We start from the raw sequence: 25,791 nt of genomic DNA, 5'->3' as shown, positions 1-25,791 counted from the left end.
TTGTAAACGGTTTCAGAGTAGCAGCCGTGTTAGTCTGTATTCGCAAAAAGAAAAGGAGTACTTGTGGCACCTTAGAGACTAACCAATTTATTTGAGCATAAGCTTTCGTGAGCTACAGCTCACTTCATCGGATGCATTCATCGGATGTAAATGTAAACTACGTTTTGCTCATTTTAAATCTGGAGTCTCTTCATCATAAATCAATTTCCTTGGGAGTTAGTTACCATTTTTTTTAAAATAAAAAACATAGTGAATCACATAACAAGGTACTTGGGACTGTTTTTATATTTAGTTAAAAAAGAAAGCCAACTTCTATATATTGACAGCAGCTACAGTTGGAGTTCCCAAGGCCAGAAATGCTTTGTTTGGAATTTTTTTAAAAAAGTCTGTTTTCCCCCATATCCGAACTGAAACATGTTGTATGCTTATCAACTGGAAACATACCTTGCAGCCATTTACATTATATGCTTTGTTATTATAAGTTATAGTAAGAGACAAAAGGAACAAGGTTCTGTGACTAGAGGGCAAACTTTGCAACGGCTAATTTGTTAGGGGTGACATTTCTGATAATGCTGCTATATTAGAGCTACTATTCCTTGATGTAATTTCACCATAATATCATATCACAGGGCTTAATAAGAGAGAGAGAGAGACACACCGAGACATCAACAGATCTATTATAAAAACAAAGAAAGGCATTAGGAAATTTCTTTGGCTGAGTTGTATATTGACTTCTGGTCAGCTTTTCAAAAGAGTTTCATTAAATTTATGTCAGCAAAAATATAACATATGGACTTTCAGAACAGGAACTCATATCAGCAAGAGTAACACAATTGTTTCCCCCCATTTTATGATTTATCATCCATTCCATTATATGCCACATGGGCTGTCATTTTTCTTTAAGTGGGTTTGATAAAAGATCTCTTGCTCTACTCGGTCAGGTATAATTATTCACCACCATTACGTATGAACTAGTACAGAAGCCAGCTGCACCTAGAGAACTGGCTTGGAGAAGCAGAGCTTTTCTCCTGGTACAGGCTTTCCACCTGCACTACGCCACTGCCAAGAAAAGGGGCTAATTAAAGTTTAAGCAAACCTTCTCCCTCACCCGGGATTAGATACGTGGACACGCATGTGGCATAATTGAAGAGTTTGCCCATTGCAGCAGCAGTGCCCCCAGCCATTAATTCAAAGCAGGGCAGCACAGAAGAGAAGTGACTTTGCCATTCCACAGATCAGCATCATCCTTGCTTCTCTCTCCGAGGTTGTGGTGAATTCCTAGTTTTCCATGACTTCTCCGCTATAATTGTCAGTGGTTCTTTGCCAGCTCTCTGATTTCACTAAGGGGTGTCACCTGGCCACAGCAAAGTCCCCACTGACTTCTATGGGACCAGGAATTGTACCCACTGACCTGGCTAATATGTATGGCCCCAAACCTAGGAAATGACCCCAGCAAAGGCACAAGGATCTGCTTGTACTATCGGTGCCTTTTTGTTCACAGTTTCTAAGCATTCCCTTATCTGCTCTTAATTACCAGTGGCTATTTTTACACCATTTTCCCCACTTCCTAATTGCCCAAACTTCTTTTCTTGATGATTTTTTGCTGAAGGTGGATTTCAGAACTTCAGTATCTCAGCCAATTTCGAGCCCTCATTAACACCACCCCTCATTAACAAACGCCCTACTTTCTCGCCAGTACTTCTATTCCCCTGGATATGTTTGTAAAAGTCTTTATTACCCCCCTAGCTCTTTGATGAGTATTAACTCACTCGGCTTTCCTGCTGCCCTTCTCTTTTCCCTGCAAGCACTAAATGCCTGTACACTCTGGTTTGGCCGCCTGCTCCCTTTTCATGTTTCTGTGCTGGGTATTTTTAACCTCAGGCCTTGGAGCACAAGGCCACCACACTGCCTGCTTCTGGTTATTTGCTTCCTTCTGTTCAAAGGAACCATAACCCATTGTCACGCCATCCTGGTGCCGTTTAGGGGTCCCAGCATTCTCCTCTGGTCAATTTAAGGATTCCTCTCTTTGCACATACCAAGCCCCCTCTCCCTGTATGTTATCATCTGTATGAACGGTGGCATCTGAGATGCCCCAGCATGCTGGCCCCTTTACAGACACATAATAAGAGGCAGTCGCTGACCCAAAGAGCTCACAGTCTAAACAGGCAAGACAAAGGAAGGATTATTAGCCCTGTTTTAAAGGCAGGAAACTGAGCCATGGAGTGGTAAAGTTATTTTTCCAAGGTCCCACTGGGAGACTCTGGAGTCCAGTCCAGCACCTTAGCCACAAGACCCTCCTTTCTCTCTAATCAAACTAAAACGCCTCAGAACTTCATCAGGGTTTTTGCTTGGATAAGGGGAGCCGCGTCTGAACAGAGCCATGAAAGTTTTCTTTGCTGCAATCTAATCTCCGCACACTGCTGGGTCCTGTGAACCCATCGCTTACTAGGCTAAAGGGAAGTCACCTGCACGCTCGTTTCGAAAGCTAATACAGCAAGAGTTCATACAAAAGGCTAAATGTAATGGCCTCTGACTTGAACAATATCTGATTACCTCTGCCAAGGTAAACAATCAGAACCGGGCCATTAATATTATCTTTGATACAAACTTTGTAGGATGCACTGTTGTCAAAAAGTCCACAGAGATTTCTTGTGCTGTACTGGGTGGCACTTCATCTTCCACAATCTATGACCCAGCAGAAATTACTGTCAACTATCTGACCAATCGAGGGGTATTGATTCACCTGTTACTATGGCAACCCATTAGTTCTTAGATCTTTGTCTCTCATGCACTGCCTAGTCTGCCTCGGCTAGGTCTAGCATTTTGACACTTTCTCATTCTAATCCTTAATTAGTTTATTTGATGTGGCCTGCACATTGTATTTTTATACAAAGTAGATATTGAAAATACAGTCATGGTGAGCAGGGAACCGAGGATCAAAATCAATATGTTGTCAGCGAAACTGGTTATTACAATGAAGGAAAGAAACAAATGCCCTGTAGAAAACACAATAGGCTCCTAAAGTGGTGTAAAAAGTATAAAATCACGATATGGCCATCTGTCACCCAACACTGTGCCTCTGATATGTAACCTGTTTTGTACCTACTCTGTCCACATGATTCCATCAAAATCATAACCAGCTTGACCTAGAGGCACTGAGCAATTCTATTTGATATTTAGCTTCTTGAAGATTTACTCTGCTTGAAGACAGAAACTGTCCTTCAATACCAAAGTAAACAGAGCCCATTCTCTGAGACTTATCATCCTTCTGATAGGACGGCTGCTTAAATTTAAAAGAACGAGTTGGGATGAGGTGAGGTGAGGTGAGGCAGATCAAGGCCCCAGCCAAAACGGAGTGCACAGATCTAGAATGTGGAGATGGTTCCCATCTTTACAGTGGGCTGAACCCAAACCCTAGATCAAAAAGTTCATTCTGCTCATTTGTCATTTTCTTATTCCCAACTCTGTGCCTTTTCCTATGCAGCCCATGAGAGCATAGGTGTCGGGGAGCTGGCACTTGGAGAGCTGCAGGAGACAGGGAGATGGGGGAAGATGTTAGACTAACAGTATTCAAGTAAAAATTCTACCCTGACATCATTCAGTGTCACAGCCCGGCGTCTGTTAGCACTCTGCTTGTTTCCTGCTTTGATCTTCCCATGGCTGCAGGGTACTGCTTTCCAACAGCGAGTTGCAAAAATAAAAACCCTCACCCCAAAGAAAAGTATCTAACCCTTGAAATAACAGCAGCAGCTTTTTGGTTTACTGTAAAAACCGGATAGATGCATAACACCATAGTAAGGTCTGTTTCGATGTAACGGGCCAGATTCTACACTAACGTTATACTTGTGCAAATCCCAACTGATATACACAACCACTCCATGAAGTATAAAACTCCAGCTTTACATTAGTGTACTGGAGCTGAGAGCACAATACAGCCCTATCTACTCTGTGTCAAAAGTGGTGATTAGGTGTAAAAAGAGTGCAAAGATAAAGAGATCATAGTTCAAATGTTTAAATGAAACAGCATAGTAAAATTACTGACAGAACTAGACTTTTAATATAATCAGGATCATTTCACCCTAAAGTCCTGGAGACTTCCCCTATATATTGACAAGGAGAGTTAGGAAAAGATAATATTTCAGAGGTTTTTAATGTTTTCATACCTTGGAGCTGAAAACTGTAATGCTGAAATTTTGGCTAATGGTTCATAAATTCCAGATGAAAGGCTTCCAGAGGTCACACAAAGTACAACCACCTCCTCCAAAAAATTGAGTCAAAACAGCTTCCACAAGTTCTGCTGAGCACACGGGGTAGGCGCCGGCAAACATGGAACAACAATAGACACCAGTCATCTGTCATTCTATTTCCACCATGCAGGCAATTGATCCTAAAAATCTGATCACATTAGAGAACATTAATTTGCCCCACTGCTTTCACTACAGGTAGCTTCTGCTGATTACACTGATGCCCATTAGTAACTGATAAATGCGATCAGCAACGTTTGTCCACTAAGAAATTAAACCTGAAGCTTATTTCATGTTGATTATTAACTCTTCTGCACTCATGAATTGAATTTCCCAAAGCTGGAAGTTAAGACAACATGATATAATTCAGAGACAATCATTCTTATCCACAAACTAGACAAAGCCCTTAAAGGCCCGAATACAAATGAAAATTATTATTGAATTATTTAATTTATGTATCATATTTCTTCTTTATTCCATCCCACTTCATATTGCCTACAGTCCTCTTAAGTTATTACTAAATGGAAATAAAAAATCCATATGGATTCCATGCCTGTTTTCTCACTTCAACGTTTAAAATATGCAAGCAACTTCATTATGAAGGAACTGAATACAATTATACCTTCCAGCTATATCGGAAGGACAGTTGTTATGGGTTTGCCGGGGGAAATTCCATCTCATCAAGAATTTGCATTCTGGTAAGTGTCGTATTTAATAACTTTGCCGGAGACCGTGTTTCGTGAGGTGCTATAAAACTAGAGAATGAGGAGTTAATGCACTGAAGCACTGTTGTTCCACTGATTACAGGTTAAATTACTAACAAGGGGATGATGGAATGACTTTTACTAGATGCATTAGGAACCAACTCAGACAACATGTTTCTTAAACCGAATTTTTAGCCAAAGCCTACCAGGTCTCCACTTTTCATGCACCCAAACTAGTGTAGGTATAGGCCGCTTGCGTACCTTAACATTTGTAACATCTTGCATATGCCATGTCAGAATGTGTGTCTGCAAAAACCATGTGTCCCCATGGGTTTTGAGTGTGCAAATTCTAAGCACTTGGGTGTGCATAAGTCTTCAAGGGTGTACACTGCAAATGCACTTTGCATGTGCAAACTCCAAAATGTACAAGCTCACAAGTTTAGGGCAGGGATTGAAAACTTTTCCCTGAGAGAAATTAATTAAGTTGGTTTCATTTGTTAACAAGCTCTGGATCAGTTTTGTGGATTTCCCCTCAAATCTACTTTGTTAAATAGGGAGGGGAAAACATTCGGGAGGGTGGGGAGTAGAATTTTACAGTTTTTCTGCTTATTGAAAATAATAGCAAAACCTTTAATGTATGACGACATACTGCTAAGGATTTGCCCCTGCCCAGGTAAATAAAGCATGGCTGTTTGAAAGGTGGCAAAAAGAAACCAAAAGGCAAGTCTCATAAGGGGTGGTGCAATTTCTGACTTCATTTTTGCACCATTTTTGCACCTTCAAAAGCACCCAAGTCCGAATTTCAAAGTGACTTACACACCTTTGTCACAGTGCGATTGACTTAGAGACAGAGTGCTGGGAGCCAGCACGCCCATCACTGCAACTCCAGTGCGCTGCCCTGGAGCACACCTGACTACAGGAACTGCGCCTGGAGAGAGTTAAAGGCTAGTGAACTCATTCACCTGGATAATACAGGAAGGAAGCATGGAGACAGGAAGACAGGCTGGTTGAGTCAGAGCCACAAGAGAGCTCTCTCCCCTCTGACTCAGGCATTGAGGGCACCACGGTACTGTTGGAATGAGGTTGCACAGCCGGTAAAGATGGTGGGAAAGAACGTCACAAGGTGCTTCACCAGAAAAAGGTCTCAGAGCCGTTTGTGAGCCAGAAAGTAGGCAAGAGCGAGTCTGCCCTGCCATGCAGATTAGCATCCTTAGCACTTAAGTCACTTTTGAAAATAGGATTTAGGTGCTTTAGAAAATGTTACCCCAATTGCAGGTCAGAGGGCTCTGACCACCTGATTCACATCCACGTGTGCTGAAACAGCTGTAGGGTCTCGGTTCCGACGTGACAGGCAAGTGCAGAAGGAAGCCACACTTTTAGAAAATGAGCTCCACCTTCTCTCCCTCCGCCCCCAGTGGCATATAGTATTGAAATGCCATCAGCCAGGGCCAATGTCCATAAAGTACATCTGAGCAGAAAGGTTTCCCACGGTTCAGCACTGTAAGCAGGTTGGGCAGTGAGGAGAGTTGTGAGTACAACACACAGCTCCATCTCTCCTTTACTCTCTTTTTTTCCTTCCCAGTTGATTTAATTTACCAGACTCTGGAACGGGAACACAGACCATTCCTCCTTACCAATTCTAGATCATCCCCAGCCTATAGCATATGCCCCAGTGCTTTGTTCAAGTTTAAATGTCTCAAGCGGTAGAGATGAAATGTAGGTAGACAAACAGAACAGAATTTGGAATTACTTTTATATGTGAATCTAAATAAATATCTATTTACTGTGTTGTGAACAAGTTTCTGAAGCACATCCACCTGATTTATTAGAGAATTGACCTAAGATCTTTAAGTGAGTGCTATGGACTGGCTCAAGTATCTCTCTTGTGATGTCATCCATCTTGCACAATTCCATGGGTGTAATTAAATTGAAGCAAGGACCAACTCTTTAATCACAACACTGCTCTCCAAATAAATCTCATCCCTCCTCCCAGCCTGTAATTTCAAGGATGGTTGAGCACTCCACCAGTAGGTATCTGAGTCTAGTATATTAATTCAATTAAAATCCACAGTTGCACTAGAGTTGATATTAAACCAGGGGATATTTGATGGCATAAAAGATATATCTCACTGTAGGCAGAAAATCCTAATCAAACATTCAAGGCGTTTTCTAAGTATTCCCAGCACAAAGGCAATAAAAACTTCAGGTCAAGCAAGTTCGACTGCATCAGAAAAAACCCTCACTTAAAAAAATTATAGCCACGTGAGTTTACAGCCCTATCAGAATCCGATGGAGGATTCCAATCAAAGTCAATCAGGCTATTTCCTTGATATAAGGGGTGAAGTTCATGTCCAGCTTTCTCTCTGGGCTTGTCTTCACTACTGAGGTACGTTGACCTAAGTTACGCTACTCCAGCAACATGAATAACATAGCTGGAGTCGACGTAGCTTTGGTTGACTTATTGCAGTGTCTACACAGCACTGGGTCAATAGGAGAAACTCTCCCATCGACCTACCTTATGCTTCTCGTTCCGGAGTGGAGTACCAGAGTTGGCGGGGGAGCGATCTGCGGTCAATTTAGCAGGTCTTCCACTAGATCCTCTAGATCACCCCCCATCCCCGGTGGATCAATCGCCACAGCATCGATCCACGCTAAGTGTAGATATGCCCATTTGGGACCTGAGGGAACTCTATTTCGCAGGATCTCCTGTTCAGCCTACCATATCCAGGTTAACACAGACAAGTTACAGTGACGCACGTGAGCCATCCCATTCACATCCATTTATATTTGATTACTCACACTAAAAGTTGTTACCCCTTAAGGAGCTGGGGGAAAACCCCAAATGACAGGAGCGGGTCTCCCAGAACCTTGAATAGAGACACTCGTACAGAGAGCACTTCCTCATTCGTTGGGGCTCGCAGAAAAATGAGAAAGCAGAAGAGACACTGTCGGTAAGTACCAGACTCCTGACTCTTTATACACCATTACACACTCAGTTACCCACAAATAAAGCATATTCCGCACTCATCTTCACATCATTTTTTACTCTGATATATGAATAATATGATATGCCTGCAAGCAGAGGATGGCTACAAGATTATTAAGAGATAGTAGAGATATGGTGATAATGAAGCAGAATTCTTAGGCCATAGAGAAGCCAGCTGTGTGTAATTCATTATATCATGGAATTGTCATATTGCTCAACAGAAAAAACTTGACTTTTGGCATGCTTTAGATCAGGACTGGTCTGCACTGAGGATCATGCTACATCTCTGGCAGAATAATGAAGTATACTTTAGAGCAGTGTTTCCCAAACTTGGGACGCCACTTGTTCAAGGAAAGCCCCTGGCGGGCTGGGCCGGTTTGTTTACCTACTGCGTTCGCAGGTTCGGCCGATCACGGCTCCCACTGGCCGCGGTTCGCCACTGGTCGGTATGTCCCTCAGCCCGCACCGCTTCCCGCAGCCCCCATTGGCCTGGGTTGGCGAACCACGGCCAGTGCGAGCCGTGATTGACCAAACCTGCAGATGCGGCAGGTAAACAAACTGGCCTGGCCCACGAGGAGCTTTCCCTGAACAAGAGGCAGCCCTAGTTTGAGAACCCCTGCTTTAGAGTATCACAAATTTGTCTTTTAAATGTAACTGAACTTCAGAGACATCTGAGGAGTAAAGTGACCCAAAAGACATGGAAACAAGTAGAAAAAAAATCGCAAGAAAGGGGAGGCTGGGTGGACACTGCCATTATTAGAAGAGAAGGCTGTGGGCCAGATCCTCAGCTGGTGCAAATCAGTGCGGCTCCAGACTGCTACCAGCTGAGCATGTGGCCCCACAGTCTCGTCCGCAATAAAATACAATGATGCATTGCAAACCACTGCCAGGTGTCAGGTGGAAGGGAAAGCAGAAGGGATGAGTTTGTCGATTTCCCACTACGATCCAAGCAGGTAAGCTGTTTTTCACTGTTTTACATCACCCTATGCAAGTGACTGGCCCCAAGACATTTTCTTCATGCAGAAATACAGTAGATACTATACAAGAGTATGTAGGTCTTCTAATGGCAACTGGCACTGATTCCTTACGGCCACAGGTTATCTGTTCATTTTACTGTGTTATGTTAAGATCAATATGCCTATAGCCATCATAAATACTGAACTGTATTGTGCTAATGAGCAACCATCAGGATACCGTAAGCAGTGAAGCAGAAGACAATTACAAATGTACTCACTGCAAATCTCTTTGTCAGCACCACCTCCTCCCACCCAGAAGAAGAATATGCAGTGAGGAAGCTGGACCACGTGGCCCTGGAAATAAACCAAGTCTTTGTGGTCTAATAGCCTCTATAAATACAGCAAAGTATGGTAAATACATCTGTGATTATGTTAGATATTCCAGCACCTTAGGAAGATTGGCCTAGTATGGAAATCTGAAAATGATCTCACTAACGGAGCTAGAATGGTACTTGCTAAATAGGTTCTGCTTGCATTTTTAGAATATAGAATTATAGAGCAGTGTTTCACTGGAGAATCCGCTCTCCCGAACTGTCTAGGCTCAACCTCTGATAGTAGAATATCGGATGATTTACTCTAAATCACAAGTTCGGTTACAAGGACAAGTTCTTTGTGTTGCTGCACAAATCAGGACATTTGAAAACCAAGACGTTTTTCCCATCCTTATGTCCAATAAAGAAATCTACAATGCCAGTTCCGCTGTCTTTATCAGTGTCACTGAGCCGGAAGCTGAATGCTTCTGCATTGCCAGTAATCCCAAAATGTATGATATCGTGTAACATTACAGATCACGCATGTGTGCTATCATAGCATGGCCTCTTATATCCTACTGGGATCCATTTATTTACCGTTCTTATTTAGCTACGCAGCACCATAGCTGTGCATAGCACTTTAGAGACAACAGAAAGAAGGCCTACGAGATGATGCTATAAATTAAACTTGGGGAGGAAATGCAATGAACAACGTGTAGAGTGAGGCAGTATGTTAGGCTTACATGCTGTTTGATGACTGTCTGGTGCCGCAGTCAGGTTTAAATGACAACTCAGTGATGCTTTCCTTCCAAATGAGAAACTTCACTTCTCATGGGAAACAAACATTAAAACAAAAACCATCAAAAGGCTCTGTAGCATGAGGAGGAACGTGTCTGTGCGTGTGTAGAGATGGGGTCAGAGAAGCACAGACAAATTTCTTTAGCCTGGGTCTATGCTGCATACCATCTCCTCTTCCAGTAGACTTTGGGGCAGATGTTTCAGGAGTGTAAAAGTTCTCAAATTTTCACCAAAGAACAAAGCTGCATTCTGTACTGAGCCCAGTGAAAGTCAGTGTCACTCCACAAACCCTTCAGTTCCTGCCAAAAAAATCAATAAGTCCCATTTTAGTTTGAGCTGTAACGTCTGCTTCTTTTCACCTTTGAAGTGGCTGCTGCTGAGTTTGAGCTAAAGAAGCTCGTATGTCAAAGAACTTGTGTGTTTAAGAATAGAAAGTCCTAATTTAAAAAAAAATCCCTATTGAATTTTTTGAGTTCAGAGTGGCTTAAACCGAAGACATGGTCATTTCACAGACAGAGCCCTGAGCCCTAAGCCCAAGTGTATCAGAACTAATAGGTTTTTAAAGTCATTGAGAATATCTAGGTTAAAAACGGAACCTGCACTTACTCTCTAAGGATGCAAACCAGTGCTCCCCGGGAGTTTTCCCATTAACATCACTGGGGGGTGGCCATCAGTCTCTCAAATCCCACAAACACACACACAAGCATTTTAAATCCCCGTTAAGAGAGGAATGCTCATTCCAGGTCAGGCAGTGGCTGGAGAGAACCACATTTCCCCGCTGCGGGAGGCACTCGATCTTTGCCTGGTGTCGGACAATGCACCCATGAGGGCTCTGTTCTCTCCCACCAGCCATGCTGCCTTTAGTGCATTAGACCTCCTGGGCTCACCCCCTGCCCTGACATGCCCAGCGAAGGGAGTACAACGAGCAATAACCAGAGCCATTTCTTAAAGATCCCGCTGCTAAATTCATAAGACACCCAGGTACTGTGTGTTATTTTTATTGTAAATAAATAAGAGAGCCCATTATGTTACTTTGGTTCTTTTTGTTTCTGTCATGAGAGCCTAAATAATAAGCCTGCGGTTAGAAACAAGCCACTGGGGACCGACAGAGTGCATTCATTGTAATTACAGGAGCCTCTTAATTAATTTCTGACAGGAATTTAAAAAACCTACTCAGGCTAGCCCTGCTCTCCCCACCCCCAGCTCCCTGTCTTAGCCTTATTTAAAGAGCCCATTGTCTGCAACACAAGCTTTCAACTCCCTTCTTTCCGGCTCTCTTCACTGACAGGGACTACAATATTATTGTGAGCAGCACCGGGTGGCACACCGCCAGCCTAGCCTCTGGTGAGCAAGCCCCTCCAAGTCCATCGCTGTTCATTAGTCTGATCTGCAGGAAGGATAAGGCTGTGACAATAAGCTGCTAAATCAATATATTTGCAAGTATAATCTGCTGCAGGCAGGGGCAGCTCTACCAATCTTGCCTCCCCAAGCAGTCGCTGCCGAATTTCCGTCGCCACAACAGTGGCGGAGCTGCCGCCGACTTGCCGTGGCGGGACACGGTCTGCCGCCCCATGCTGACTGCCGCCCCGAGCACCTGCTGGGCAAGCTGGTGCCTGGAGCCGGCCCTGCCTGCAGGGGAAGGAAAGTAAGTGGAGCTGGTGACACTAACAGGTGATGCCGAGAAAAGGGTCCTGGCCTCCAAAGTTTAGTGAGGTGAGGCCCTAAAGGTCAGCGGCGGAGTCAGCTTAGAGCAGCGTTCAAATGTTCAGTGGCTTATCAAAGGCTTATCCCTGACTCAGCTGTTCAGGCCAGAACGGAGCATTGTGATCAGAGCCTGGGTAACGCAAGAGCTCAGGCTATCGAACGGCCCCCCGTGATCCCTGCATGGAACTCAGTCACTGAACCAGAGCAGATCTTTCGGATACATGTCCAGGCTTGGCTGAAAGACTCCCAGTTCTGGGAGGATTTACCAAGTCCCAGGGAACCTGTTCCAAGGTTGACTAACTTCACGGTTAAATAACTAAACTCCTCTCTCTCGTGAAAGCCCATGACACACACTCACCCTGCCCCCAGTTGTCATCCCTTTGTGACTGAAACTCTGCTCAGCCTTGCTGTGCCCTGCTTTACAGCTGGTCTGTTCCACCCCAGATGTAGATGCATGGCAACGTTGGGTGCAGTGACCACTATGGCCAAGGGGCATCCTCTTTCCTCCAGTATTAGGGTGTCATTTTCAGGAGTCAAGTAGGCAGCCCACATCCCACTCTGTGTCTTCTGGGGATAGTTGGAGGCCCTGCTGCTACTCCTCGCTTCTCATGTCTTTGGGGGTGGGGCATCTTCCCTTTTCCACCCTATTTCTGATGCTCTCAGGACTGTTCCTCTTTTTCCACTTCTGGGGCCCCCCAGAAGGTGGCCTGCATTCCAAACGTGAACAGTACTGTCACTCACTTAATATTCCAACCTTTGGCACTGCTGGTTACATGGCAATGGCCCCCAGTCTCTGCAGCTGGTGGCCACCCCAGCTTTATTCGTTTTCTATTTCCAGTTCCACCAGTGGGACATCTCACAGGTTTGAACCTCACGGTTCTGGGCTCTGATCTCTTGCTGTCCATCATCTCAAACACAGCAGTAGGTGTTAAACAAAAAGACGACAGATTCTCCCCCATTCTCCTGTTGATTAACCAAAAGTAATTTTTTAAGCCTCATGTAATTTATATATTAAAAAAACAGAGTCGGTAGATATTCCATTTATCACTATTATAAAGGACACTAAACACTGCGATGAAAAGAAAGAAACTAATTACAAGTTAGAGGCTGCAATAACTCTCTCTGTAATTGTGACAAAAAATTTAAATTAACATTTCTGTCACCAAGAGAACTTTGATTAATTTTACAATGGGAGATGCTATCGCCTAGTATTGGAGGGTAAGGGCACTTTACTACGGTATCTGCAATTTAGACATGGATCATTTCTTTAAGACTCAAAATGTGCCTTCAAGGCACCTTCACACTTTATTAACAGCTCAATCAGTGCCACGGTGCAAATAGTTAGCCAAAAAGCCATGTAGTAAATAGATCTGGACTAGCAAACCATGTGAAAAAAATGCATGATGGGGCTCTCTGACTCCCTAATAGAAACAGACTGTATTTTCACTTGTACACAGTAACCTGGTAGCCCACTGTTGGCTGGGCTGTTTAGTCCCCAGGGAAACAAAAACAAGTATCCGATGCTGCAGTGTCATTTATGTTGTTTTCTGTTTTAAAGCCCTCGCTTTGCTAGAAAAGTGGAGCGCAAAGGTGATGGATGGAGAGGTTGAATCGCTATTACAGGAGTGCTTTTTAGCTAGAAGCCCCAACAGAGTTTGGGGCCCCATTGTGCTAGGCGCTGTACAAAACATATAGCCAGAGACAGAGATATTAACATCTAAATAGGCAAGACAAAGGCTGGCAGAGAGGAAATATTGTCCTCATTTAACAGATGGGAAACTGAGGCACAAAGATTAAGGACACTCATGTGCTTAAGTGACTTGCCCAAAGCGTCTCTGCTATTGAACCCATGTCTGAGTCATCACAGGCCAGGCCTTTAAACCCAAGACCATTCTTCCCCTGGACCAGCCCAGGAGAGGGGGAATTGGGCTCCGTCCTACTTTGACTCCTTGAGAGACTTGTGTTCAAATCCCACTGGCTGTACACCACAGGTGTAAAGGGTTTGTGGTCTCAGCTGAGTCTGCTAGAATTTCTCTCTGCTAAGAGCAACACAGATTAGCAGCCCATCTTCACCACAGGTCAGAATGCACCTGTAAGGCTTTGTACCACATTGTGGCCCTACCTCACGCAACCCTAGGAGGGATGGTTCTTAATAATCATTATCTCCCCCCAATTTCCTTAGGGCATCTGGGGGGCAGCATGGTGCACCAGCCGTTAGGATGCAGCTGGATGCGTCTCTCTGAGGCTGGCCTGCTCTGGTGCAGAGCGTGGGTGGGCTAAGGCACAAGCCTCCTGACCACTCTCTTTGGGACACTACGCCATTGCAGGCAAACAGTACCAGAGCTCCCCTGGATGGAGAGACTGTGATGGTCTCTGGTGCATGTTCATTGCGTTTTACCCTCCACCATAGCCCTCCCTAGCCACACAAGAACTCAGGGACAGACTGGCTCCACAAGGCATGGGGATGGAACAGCAGGGGCTTGCCCATTAAAAACAGGTGGCCCAACCCTGTAATCCTTCCTCAAGTAAGAAGTCTGATGACAGTCAAAGGGACCACTCATGTTATTAAGGATTCCTCCTGTAAGTAAGTTTTGCGACATCGGATGCAAAGCCAAGGAAGCGCGGCCAGTTTCTTGTTGCATTACTTAGTGAAGGCTATTCGTTTCTTCCCTTCAAAAACACTGTGAATGATGAAAATCTGAAAAAGCCCCTAATGAATCTATTGGATTTGCAGCAATCAATACCATCAGCTTATGGAGGAAAGGAAAGAGAGAGTTCCCTGTCTGTACTCCACTCTCTACAGCCAACAAGGTTGGATCCAGCATGGATCAATGAGCCATTCATTAGGGGAAGTGACCCTGCAAGACTAGCGTGCATTTCTCTCCACCAAGATCAAATAGAACTGTTTGGTAAATTGCACAACAAGATTACACTTGAAATCTTTCTTGAGAGAAGGCTTGAGATCTTGAAGGTAGTTTTCACACAACAGCACCAAGTCAATCCATGCAGTGGCAGCCCACAGACTGTAGGGAGCCCTGGAGAGTCTGTCTACACTGCACTACGCCCAGGACAGTGGAATCTGGGCTTGTCAGCTCTGTTTCCAAACCTGTGCTTCAGTGTCCACACTGGATTGTAAGCCTGGGTTTCACAGCTGTGGTAACATGTCCATACTGGGCTATGCAGACCTTCCTACTGGGGTCTGCAGCTTGTCCTGCATCCACACTGCAAGATGACAGTGCTTGGACCAGAGTCATAATGAGGCTAGGCTCACCGCAGCAGGAACTCTCTGCTAGTGCAGTGCAGCTGCACACCACCGTGACATCAGAACATGAGAGTGGCCATACGGGGTCAGAGCAAAGGTCCATCTAGCCCGGTATCCTGTCTTCTGACAGTGGCCAATGCCAGGTGCCCCAGAGGAATGAACAGAACAGGGAATCATCCAGTGATCCATCCCCTGTTGCCCATTCCCAGATTCTGCCAAACAGAGGCTAGAGACAGAATCCCTGCTGCCCATCCTGACTAATAGCCATCGATGGATCTATCCTCCATGAATGTATCTAGTTCTTTTTGAACCCTGTTATAGTTTGGCCTTCACAACATCCTCTTGCAAGGAGTTCCACAGGTTGACTGTGCATTGTGTGAAAAAATACTTCCTTTTGTTTTAAACCTGCTGCCTATTAATTTCATTTGGTGGCCCCTAGTTCTTGTGTTGTAAGGAGTAAAGAGCACTTCCTAATTTATTTTCTCCACACCAGTCATGATTTTATAGACCTCTATCATATCCCCCCCTTAGTCTTTTCCAAGCTGAAAAGTCCCACTCTTGTTAATCTCTCCTCATACATAAGCTGTTCCATATCCCTAATAATTTTTGTTGCCTTTTTCTGAAACTTTTCCAGTTCCAGTTTCAATTGAGATGCGGTGACCACATCTGCATGCAGTATTCAAGATGTGGGTGTACCATGGATTTATCTCGAGGCAATATGATATTTTCGGTCTTATTATCTATCCCTTTCTTAATGATGCCCAACATTCTGTTCTCTTTTTTGACTGCTGCTGCACAATGAGTGGATGTTTTCAGAGAACTATCCACAATGACTCCAAGATCTCTTTCTTGAGTGGTAGCAGCTAATTTAGACCCCATCATTTTATATGTATAGTTGGAATTATGTTTTCCAATGTGCATTACTTTGCATTTATCAACACTGATTTTCATCTGCCATTTTGTTGTCCAGTCACCCAGTTTTGAGAGATCTTTTTGTAGCTCTTTGCAGTCTGCCTGGGACTTAACTATCTTGAGTAGTTTTGCATCTGCAAATTTTGCCACCTCATTATTTACCCCTTTTTCAAGATCATTTATGAATATGCTGAATAGGACTGGGCCCAGTACAGACCCCTGGGGGACACCACTATTTACCTCTCTCCATTCTGAGCACTGACCATTTATTCCTACCGTTTGTTTCCTATCTTTTAACCAGTTACCACTCCATGAGAGAACCTTCCCTTTTATCCTATGACAGCTTACTTTGCTTAGGAGCCTTTGGTGAGGGACCTTGAAAATCTAAACATACTATATCCACTGGATCCCCCTTGTCCATGCTTGTTGACCCCCTCAAAGTATTCTAGTAGATTGGTGAGGCGTGATTTCCCTTTACAAAAACCACGTTGACTATTCCCCAAAAAATTATGTTCATCTATGTGTCTGACAGTTCTGTTCTTTATTATAGTTTCAACCAGTTTGCCCGGTACTGAAGTCAGGCTTACCACCCTGTAATTGCCAGGGTCACCTCTGGAGCCCTTTTTAAAAATTGGTGTCACATTAGCTATCCTCCAGTCATTTGATACAGATCTGATTTAAATGATAGGTTACACACTATAGTTAGTAGTTCTGCAATTTCACATCTTAGTTCCTTCAGAACTCTTGGGTGATACCATATGGTCCTGCTGACTTATTACTGTTTAATTTAGCAATTTGTCCTCTATTGACACCTCAATCTGGGACAGTTGCTCAGATTTGTCACCTAAAAAGAATGGCTAAGGTTTGGGAATCTCCCTCACATCCTCAACCGTGAAGACCGATGCAAAGAATTCATTTAGTTTCTCCACAATGGCCTTATCGTCCTTGAGTGCTCCTTTTGCATCTCGATCGTCCAGTGGCCCCACTGGTTGTTTAGCAGCTTCCTGCTTCTGATGTGCTTTACAAATATTTTGCTACTACTTTTTGAGTCTTTGGCTAGCTGTTCTTCAGATTCTTTTTTGGCCTTCCTAATTATATTTTTACACTTCATTTGCCAGAGTTTATGCTCCTTTCTATTTTCCTCAATAGGATTTAAAGGATGCCTTTTTGCCTCTCACTGCTTCTTCTACCTTGTTGTTTAGCCACGGTGGCTCTTTTTTGGTTCTCTTACTATGTTTTTAATTTGGAGTACACATTTAAGTTTAGCCTCTATTATAGTGTCTTTAAAAAGTTTCCATGCGACTTGCAGGGCTTTCACTTTCGGCGCTGTGTCTTTTAATGTCTGTTTCACTAACCTCCTCATTTTTGTGTGGTTCCCCTTTCTGAAGTTAAATGCTACAGTGTTGGGCTGCTGTGGTGTTTTCCCCTCCACAGGGATGTTAAATTTAATTATATTATGGTCACTATTTCCAAGCGGTCCAGCTATAGTCACCTCTTGGACCTGATCCTGTGCTCCACTTAGGACTAAATCAAGAATGGCCTCTCCTCTGGTGGGTTCCAGGACCAGCTGCTCCAACAAGCAGTCATTTAAGGTGGCAAGAAACTTCATCTCTGCATCCCGTCTTGAGGTGACATGTACTCAGTCAACATGGGGAGAGTTGAAATCCTCCATTATTATTGAGTTTTTTATTTTAATAGCCTCTAATCTCTCTGAGCATTTCACAGTCGCTATCACCATCCTGGTCAGGAGGTCTGTAATATATCCCTACTGTTATATTCTTATTATTCAAGCATGGAATCTCTATCCATAGAGATTCTATGGTACAGTTTGGCTCATTTAAGATTTTTACTTCATTTGATTCTACACTTTCTTTCACATCTAGCACCCCTCCCCCACCAGCACGACCCGCTCTGTCCTTCCCATCTATTTTGTACCCTGGTATTACTGCATGGGCTGGAGTACATGCTAGAAGATCCAGCTTTGAAGCTACGAATTGCAGGGCACAGCTACACGTTCTGAGGCTCCTACAAAACCCAAGAATTGAGCTGCATGTTCCTGAGCTCTCTATACTGGCACCTTATCTGCCCACTAAAGATTTGCATATACACAGGTATGGGCCACTCCTGTAACAGTCAGATCCTGTGACTGTGCAAATGCACCACGCGAATCGTACCAGCTCTGGCATTGTAGCTGGAGCCAGCGGACTGGTCTCGTGAGCCGACTGAAGGGCTGCACCACCTCTCCTAGTCTACTGTAGCCTAAAAGGGATGTGTTTTCAGTCCTCCACTTTGTGTTTGGCTGGATAGGCTACAAGGAAATGTCCACTTCATAGCACTAGTCCAAGAGTAGGGGGAGATAGCCCAAGGGGCTAGGTCCTTAGATGAGGAGATACGTACCAGGTAGGGCTCAGCTTCAGTTAATTCTGCTACTCCTGTGTTTTCATGGAAGTGTTGGCTCTTCATATTTTTATTCTTTGTTTTTCAAGCCTGTTTCTGCTTACCGGTTTCTACTTTTACAGCCTTTTAAACAGCCCAGCAACAGTACGAGACACTCACATTAAATCTGATTTTTTTTCTGTTCAAACCTACTTTCAAAGCTATAAGGACATAAAGAAAGGAAGAGGCAGTGTTGTGTGACCAGCTGGGAAGCCCACTACTCAGTATAGAAAGAGGGACCTGGGAGATGACTTTTTTACCCTGAAATTTTTTTTAATCCTTAAAAAGGGTGGGGGAGGTTAGCTTGGTAGCAGTGAAATAATATTTTCTCATCTCATAAAAAGGTCCACCAACCTGGAAGGGGATCAGGGCTGTTACAGTCTTTGTTTATGCATATTTGTTGCCAGCAGTTCTTCAGCTATTAAGAGTGCTCATCCAGGAAAAACAAGGGCGACAGCTTAGCTAATGCAGTAGCATTTGGATGCATCATTGTAACACTTGACAACTGGTACCTAAAGGACACTTGTCTAACACTGGCATTGATTTTGTTCCCGCAGCGGGTGTAATTTAATGTGATGTCACTAAGTGACAAGGGTAATGTGAGACCCACATTACACACTGGTTTAAACAACGAGAAAGCTCAAGCTGCCACTTTTCGGCTTCACTAGGCTTTGGATCAGGCCCTAAATCTGCACTGTATGAAGCTTGAAATACAGGCGCTTATGAAAAAAGAAAAGGAGGACTTGTGGCACCTTAGAAGACTAACAAATTTAGTTGAGCATAAGCTTTCGTGAGCTACAGCTCACTTCATCGGATGCATTCAGTGGAAAATACAGTGGGGAGATTTATATACACAGAGAACATGAAACAATGGGTGTTACCGTACACACTGTAATGAGAGTGATCAGGTAAGGTGTGCATTGTGGGGGACTGTTGAACTGGTGGAGAATTGTGTTCCTGAAACTTCAGGATGGATTCACGCCTCTTTGTGGGTATTATTATAAGTGTTGAGAAAGGCTTAGCTGCCTTCTGAAAGCCCGCTGGAAAAGAAAGATATGGAAAGTAAGAAACATACATGTAAGAGGATAATACAGTCATGTGAGTACCTACTGTAGTTTGAGTTGTGGTTGACAACAAAACAGGACCATCCCACAGAGAACAGCACTGTGCATAATTGTGGATGAAGTAGAACACAGTATCTGCTGACTTGAGCTATTGAAAGTACTCTGTGTCACCAGGGAAGCTGCTGTTGTGAGCCAACTAAGAATATCTTCTCCCTGAAATTACTACTTGAGCTTTGTATGTACTGCTGTCTCTTTGGGACAGGCTCCAGGTGGCAGTCTTCAGTGAGAATTAACTCCCTATTAGGTGGCGATAAACCTGCTTCTAAGACATTCCACCATTGCCTTTATTATGTACTTGGACAGCACCAGATAGCATACAAAATTTCCAGTCATCTGCAGCAAACCAAAGCAGAGAGTCCTGGTAACCCATTACATCCATCACAGAATCCCATTCCAACGATACACCTCACAGGAGTAGTGTAGGTTGCAATAAAGCAAGGACTCCGAGATGATTAAGAGTTGAACAGTGTCTTTCTTCAGCATAATCACAGAATCAGAGAAATGTAATGACACAGAGACTCTCACTTTGCTGCAACTGGCTTTTCTGGCTCCTGTCTTACAACCTTTCCTCTGACTTCCTTTTATCTCCTGGTGTTTCCCTTAAACATTTCCCTCCTGAAATGGAAGTGCAGCTCTACAATAGCTATGTGCCATTCTGCTTAGGCTGGGGAACCAACTTACTTCCTCTTGTAACAATAGTTATTCACCGCATGTATATAACAGACATAGAGAAGCAAAACTTGTTTGTGTATTTGACAGATTAAACATTGCCTTGAGCTGCAGTTCTTCAGTAGAGTTAACAAAAAACCAAAAACCGAACCCAACTTCCGCTAGAAAAAACAGACATTTGCACTTAGTGATTGTCTGCAAAGTGACTGCATGTCTACCGATGTTCTTTTTGGAGTGCCTCAGAAAGTGTCACTTGTTAAACCCAATGATATCTGTCTCATTTCCTCTGCTGATATTCAAAAGTGAGAGCTGACACACAACAGCCCAGGTGTCCCATATGGACAAACTTCACATAGAACAAGAAAGACTCCTGACAGATGCCAAGCATAGAAGGTTCAGGTCACTCAGGATGCATTAAGATTGTGTTTCGATATTCTTGATTTCAGTACAACTGTATGATTTTTATTATGCCTCACAGGCCCAACAGACTAATCCTGAGTCATGGGAACACAGGAAAGAAGAGAGAGCAGATGCAACTCTCCAGCATACGAAGACTAAAGAGGAAAGTACATCGGATTTTTTTGGACAATTCTAGAAACATTCAGGAATTTTGTGAATCACTATCCATGTAACCCAGCAGCGCACTACACCCAAAACACTGATGCTTCCTGCCAAGGGAGCTAGACTTTTCAGTTGGCTATTATCTAGTTCTAAGGATAAACGAACATCAGACACACACAATATCTGGCTCCGCTATTAAATGTTTCCTTCTTCTAGCATCCTGTCACAGGGCAACTGGCCCTTTTAAGAGGGAGTGAGGTCAACTGCACCTTGGCTGATTAGCTGCTGCCTAACTGGGCTTCAGGGAAGGCACCTGGGCCTTACAGAAGGCCTGAAGACAGAATGAAAGTTCTGGCAGGGACCTGAGTCCAAAAGGGAAGACACCTACAAGGGAAGCCTGTGGAGACTGCCATGCTCAAGGTAAGAGGTGCTGGGAGGATGGGAAGACAGACCTTTGGGGAGGAAGATCTTGGCCCAGAAGAAAATGGAATAAGGACTTTCAAAGTAGAACTCAAACTTACAAAGAGTTTGTGCAGGACTTAGTAAACTGGATGTCAGAAAGAGAATGTTTTGAACATCTGGACTGTGTGGACTTTAAGGGGCTCTAGGTGAAGGGGAAACTGAGGCAGGCCCTGGTGGCCAGCAGAGGGTACTATAGGGCAATCATGTGCTTTGACACTCCCAAGAAGAGATAGATAGTTTGACTTGGAGGAAATAGGAGAGAATCCACTGAATCTACTGATGGAGCAGCTATTTCCAGAGAAAGAACTGACTCCTGATCAGAGAACTATGAAGTAGAACTTAAAGCTCTGTAAAACTTCAGCCCTTGGAGTGATGAGGCTCTTAAGAGGAGAAGAACAACAGCAGCAGCAGCAGCTAAAAGAGTGTGAGGGAAAAAATCACTGCCTGCATCACACATGAACCCCGTTTTATCTCCTAACATCACTTTGCTTTTCTTTCAATGGGAGATTTTCCTGTTAAGCTGCAGAGCTCTTGGCTCCTCCCCAGCCAACACATAAGAAAGTGCAAATAACTTCATAGGAAAGCACAGCAAAGAAATCTGTTCCCCAGAAATACAATGTTTTGCATTAAAATGCATCGGCTAATTTACACTCCCTGTTGGATGTTAAAATGCAGTTGCGGACAGGCAAAGATCTAATCTGGCATCCAGCATCAGACAGCAGACTGCAAACGACTGTAGGTTTTTTATGCTGGTGCACGTGAGTCTAGCCGCACTGTTTGTCAAACTAATGGGCTCAAGCTGCCTCATTTCCTGTTCTCTCTACGAGCTTTGTTGAGAGAATGAATAAGCACAAAAGGGCCCCTTTATGAAAAAGTAATCGTGATAGTGTGGAAGAAATGATGCGGTGTTAGCCTATCACATGGCAAGGTACTTCATAGCCCATGGATGTTGGGACCTGGAGACACAGGCTGAAGGAGATGCTCAGACTGCAGTGGAAATAGCCAGCTAAGACTTTACCTCATGATCTAGGGTGCACTCTCCTCTCATTTCTACAGGCTGGGCTCAAGTCACGCAGTTGATGAGGGGCTGGTTTGATCCCCCATCCGTTGCTAGCTGCTGCACCCCAAGGGGGATTCCCCCTATGCAAAAGCAGCCAGTGTTAGCACCATCATCTCCCCTTCTGGGTTCTGCAAGGAGATGGCGGGGACACTGGCTGAGGCTGCATATGAGAGGAATCGAATCAAAATGCATCTCCTAAGCGCCCTACCCAAACACCTTTCCCTGCCAATACCTCACAGAACGGGTGTGTCACTGGCTGACTGTACCCGCCCCCCCAGGAGAATAGAGTTTGTGCACCTTGTGCCATGCAAGCCTCCTTCAAAATGGACTTTCCATTGGAGGCACTGCTCCCTGGCGTACAGCAGCGGAGGCCCCGAGGAAATTCAGAGCCCCGTGTAGTGTGTGATATCTAACGGCCTTGTAAACAAAGGGTTGGTAATAATTTCAGATACCAGAGGTCCAGATCCTCAACAAGCATAAATGGGTAGAACCCAATAGAGTCACACCACTGTATACCAGCTGAGGATCTGGCCCTTAGAATTTAACTCCAGGTTCGCCTATCTCAGCTGTACAAATTCTAATAAAAGCACCAGGCATAGCTCCTTTCACACAGAGCACCCCAGAGGGCTTTATATATATATTGAGACAAATTCAGCCTAATTTACACCCCACTGACTTCCTTTGGCGACCTCTCTCTCCTAGATTATGGGGATAGTTCAGTCCCAGAAGTTAGATCTGCCTGGGTTAAGAAACCAGGAAACAGGCATGAGCAATTCACTCAAATTAGATATTCATTTACTCCTCACTTACCTGTTCTTATCTCACATTTACAACATACATGACTGCATGATAAATAAATTAGTCCCACATCATTAGATTTTCTACCCTATTTTTCCTGTCCTAGTCCCAATGTGGACTCTGGATCTGACTGAAATATGGGAATATAACTAAAATATTATATTCATTTTGAATTGAATTAGCCAACAAAGACCACGTCCACAAATCTTTGTAACAATAAACATTTTCTACAATCTACAACCCAGTTGCTTTAGCCTCCTACACTGACCCTTGTCATTTCAGAGACAGATTGTGTTGTTTCAGATGATATTCCTGGCAGAACACACGCATAACTTTGTTTAATGTTTTGTTTTCCTTTGGAATTTCCTTTGGAATTTCCTGAGGACTGATCTGAAGACCTGTTACTACCTGAAGAAGATTGGGGAAATCAGTCTTTCATGATGTACAATAATTCCTGTGCTTTTGGTTCACTATTCCTCAATCACATTTCCCAGAGTCTTTTCTAACAAGAAAACCTGAGAATTTGCATGTCCAGGGCATGTGCTCTGTGTATAGTGTACAGCCTGTGTGTGAGAGAGAATTTGGAAGTGTCTGTAGCAAAGACAAGGAATATTATTTTGTAATATGTCTGACATTTTTGAAAGGGCAGTTGTGTTGTCAAGACCTCATAGTTGTTAAAGTTCAGTCAAATAGGCAGCAGAACCTTACAAGTTCAAACAGTAAATAATTGGAGATCAAGATAAATAGCAGGAATCATTTGAGTCAGTCTTAAGAATGAGTGAGCATCCATCTCCAATCACTCAAGATTGATAATACCAAAGGACATCATCTTGATAATCAGTTTTATCATGATGGATGGGGGGATAGTTTAATGAGTGAACATCAGGATTAGAATTTCATTAGAGAGTTTATTAGAGTTAAAAAAACCTGCAAATGCATGTGGCAAATCTTCTGCCAGGTTGGGTGCCTTAGAAAACACAGGCATGAATAAGGTTCTGTCCACATGATAAATGCTGAAATATCACATACATTTGCATCAGGAGGAGTTTGAATGGAATCCACTGCAGCAAAACGTGTCTTCTGGAAAGATATTATGCTTACTACTATGTAATTTAGCAGTCATGAGAGCTGAGCTAACATAATGTAATTGTATTTTAATGTCTTCTGTGAGATTGAGAATCATTAGTCATCATCTAAGGAGACAACACAGACTGAAGTCACGTGATTATGGCAAATTTCTGGGCTTATTGTGTTCACCACCACCATCCTTTCAGTCAAATTCCACAGGATATTTCCATATTATTTCATCCTCGGGGCTTCACAACTGACTTTCCCGCTTGAGGGAAGTGTTTCAAGGCAAAATTCTCAATGTCTAAAACAAAACCAGATCCTTTTACATGGTGAGTGTCAGCTTGGCCGCCTAAAATAAGGTCACTATGTTTCTTGGGTCAGTTCCTCTGCTGGTATAATTCAGAGGCGCTCCACTGAATTCAATAGAGCGGTGCCAATTAACAGCTGCTGAGGATCTGGCCCCTTTGACTGTAAAACCCTGGCATGCGTTTCATAACAAAAAAACTTAACTATGGTTTTTAAAGAGAACTTTATTTGCTTTCCATACCATTTAACACACTGGCTCTGCTCCGCCTCCTGAGGTTATTGGAGATCTGTTCAATCATTTAGTTAATTTATTTTATCATTTTACCCATTACCTTGAGCCAAGACTATGCTCTGTATGAGCAAAGAATGCTAATGAAAATTGTGACGATCCCGCTCAATAGACGGTTAGAAGCAACAGAAGGGTCCTGATTTTATTATTTTTTAAATAAACCTTAAGCAGTAATTTTTACTCAGCGGAAAGGTCATTTGTTTTCTATTGGTAACCGAAATGCTACAGGCAACACAAGTGCTAATAACAGACACACACTGAGTGTAAACTCTCTGGTGTTAGAATAAGTGTGTGGGGCACGTGAGTGGTTCTCTGGAATGCAAATGAATTTAAATCATTTTTGCTGAAGATCTTTTTTCCCCTCCTTTCCATGTGTTAAAAACAACCCTACCTGGTCACACAAATGTGACAGTCAAAGAAGAACAAGCCTTTTATCATTTCTGACCCCTAAGAATATAACAGGGGGGAAATGTAATTAGATAGCTACTGCCTGGGAATATTTATAGAAATAAATAAAACAGACTGAGGATTTGTAATGGAAAATTTGTATTCAGTTTTTTCAAAAATTATAAGAACGTGTATCCTTGCCAAATTGTGAGTAGTTGTAGGAGCTGAGACCATGACTTGAGTGCATGCTTAACCTTAAGCACTGAAGAGAACGGGAGTCGGTACTACTCACATGCTTGAAATCAGGCGTGCGCTTAAGTACTTGGCTCAGTAGAAGCCCATGATCCCAAGTCTTGTGGTCTTTAATCTGGGCAAAACTGCTATTTATGAAACCAGACAGGGACTCTTCCCAGTTGCCACCAGCTCCATCTTCCATTGACTACACACAAGATACTACAGCCCCTGGCCCAATTTCTCAGGAGGGCGGGGGGCAAGACAGGGACATTATGACCCCCGCTAATTCCTGCCACCCATACCAAACTCCTCCCCCAGGCCACCCAGCCTCCCTTCCCCCACTCCACCAAGAGCAGACCCAGTGTCACAGGGCCTGGCCGCCTCCCCTGGGAGTAGTACCAGTGTAGCAGCTGAGCCCCCCCTGCCCCCCCCACCTCTGGTTGGAAGGGGGAAGTTTGTACTCACACTGTTCTTGGGGTCACAATCTGGCCCTTTATGTGGTAGATCAGCAAGTGCT

Source organism: Natator depressus, chromosome 7, assembly GCF_965152275.1.
Source record: "Natator depressus isolate rNatDep1 chromosome 7, rNatDep2.hap1, whole genome shotgun sequence".
Lineage (NCBI taxonomy): Eukaryota > Metazoa > Chordata > Testudines > Cheloniidae > Natator > Natator depressus.
This window is presented reverse-complemented; position numbering follows the sequence as displayed.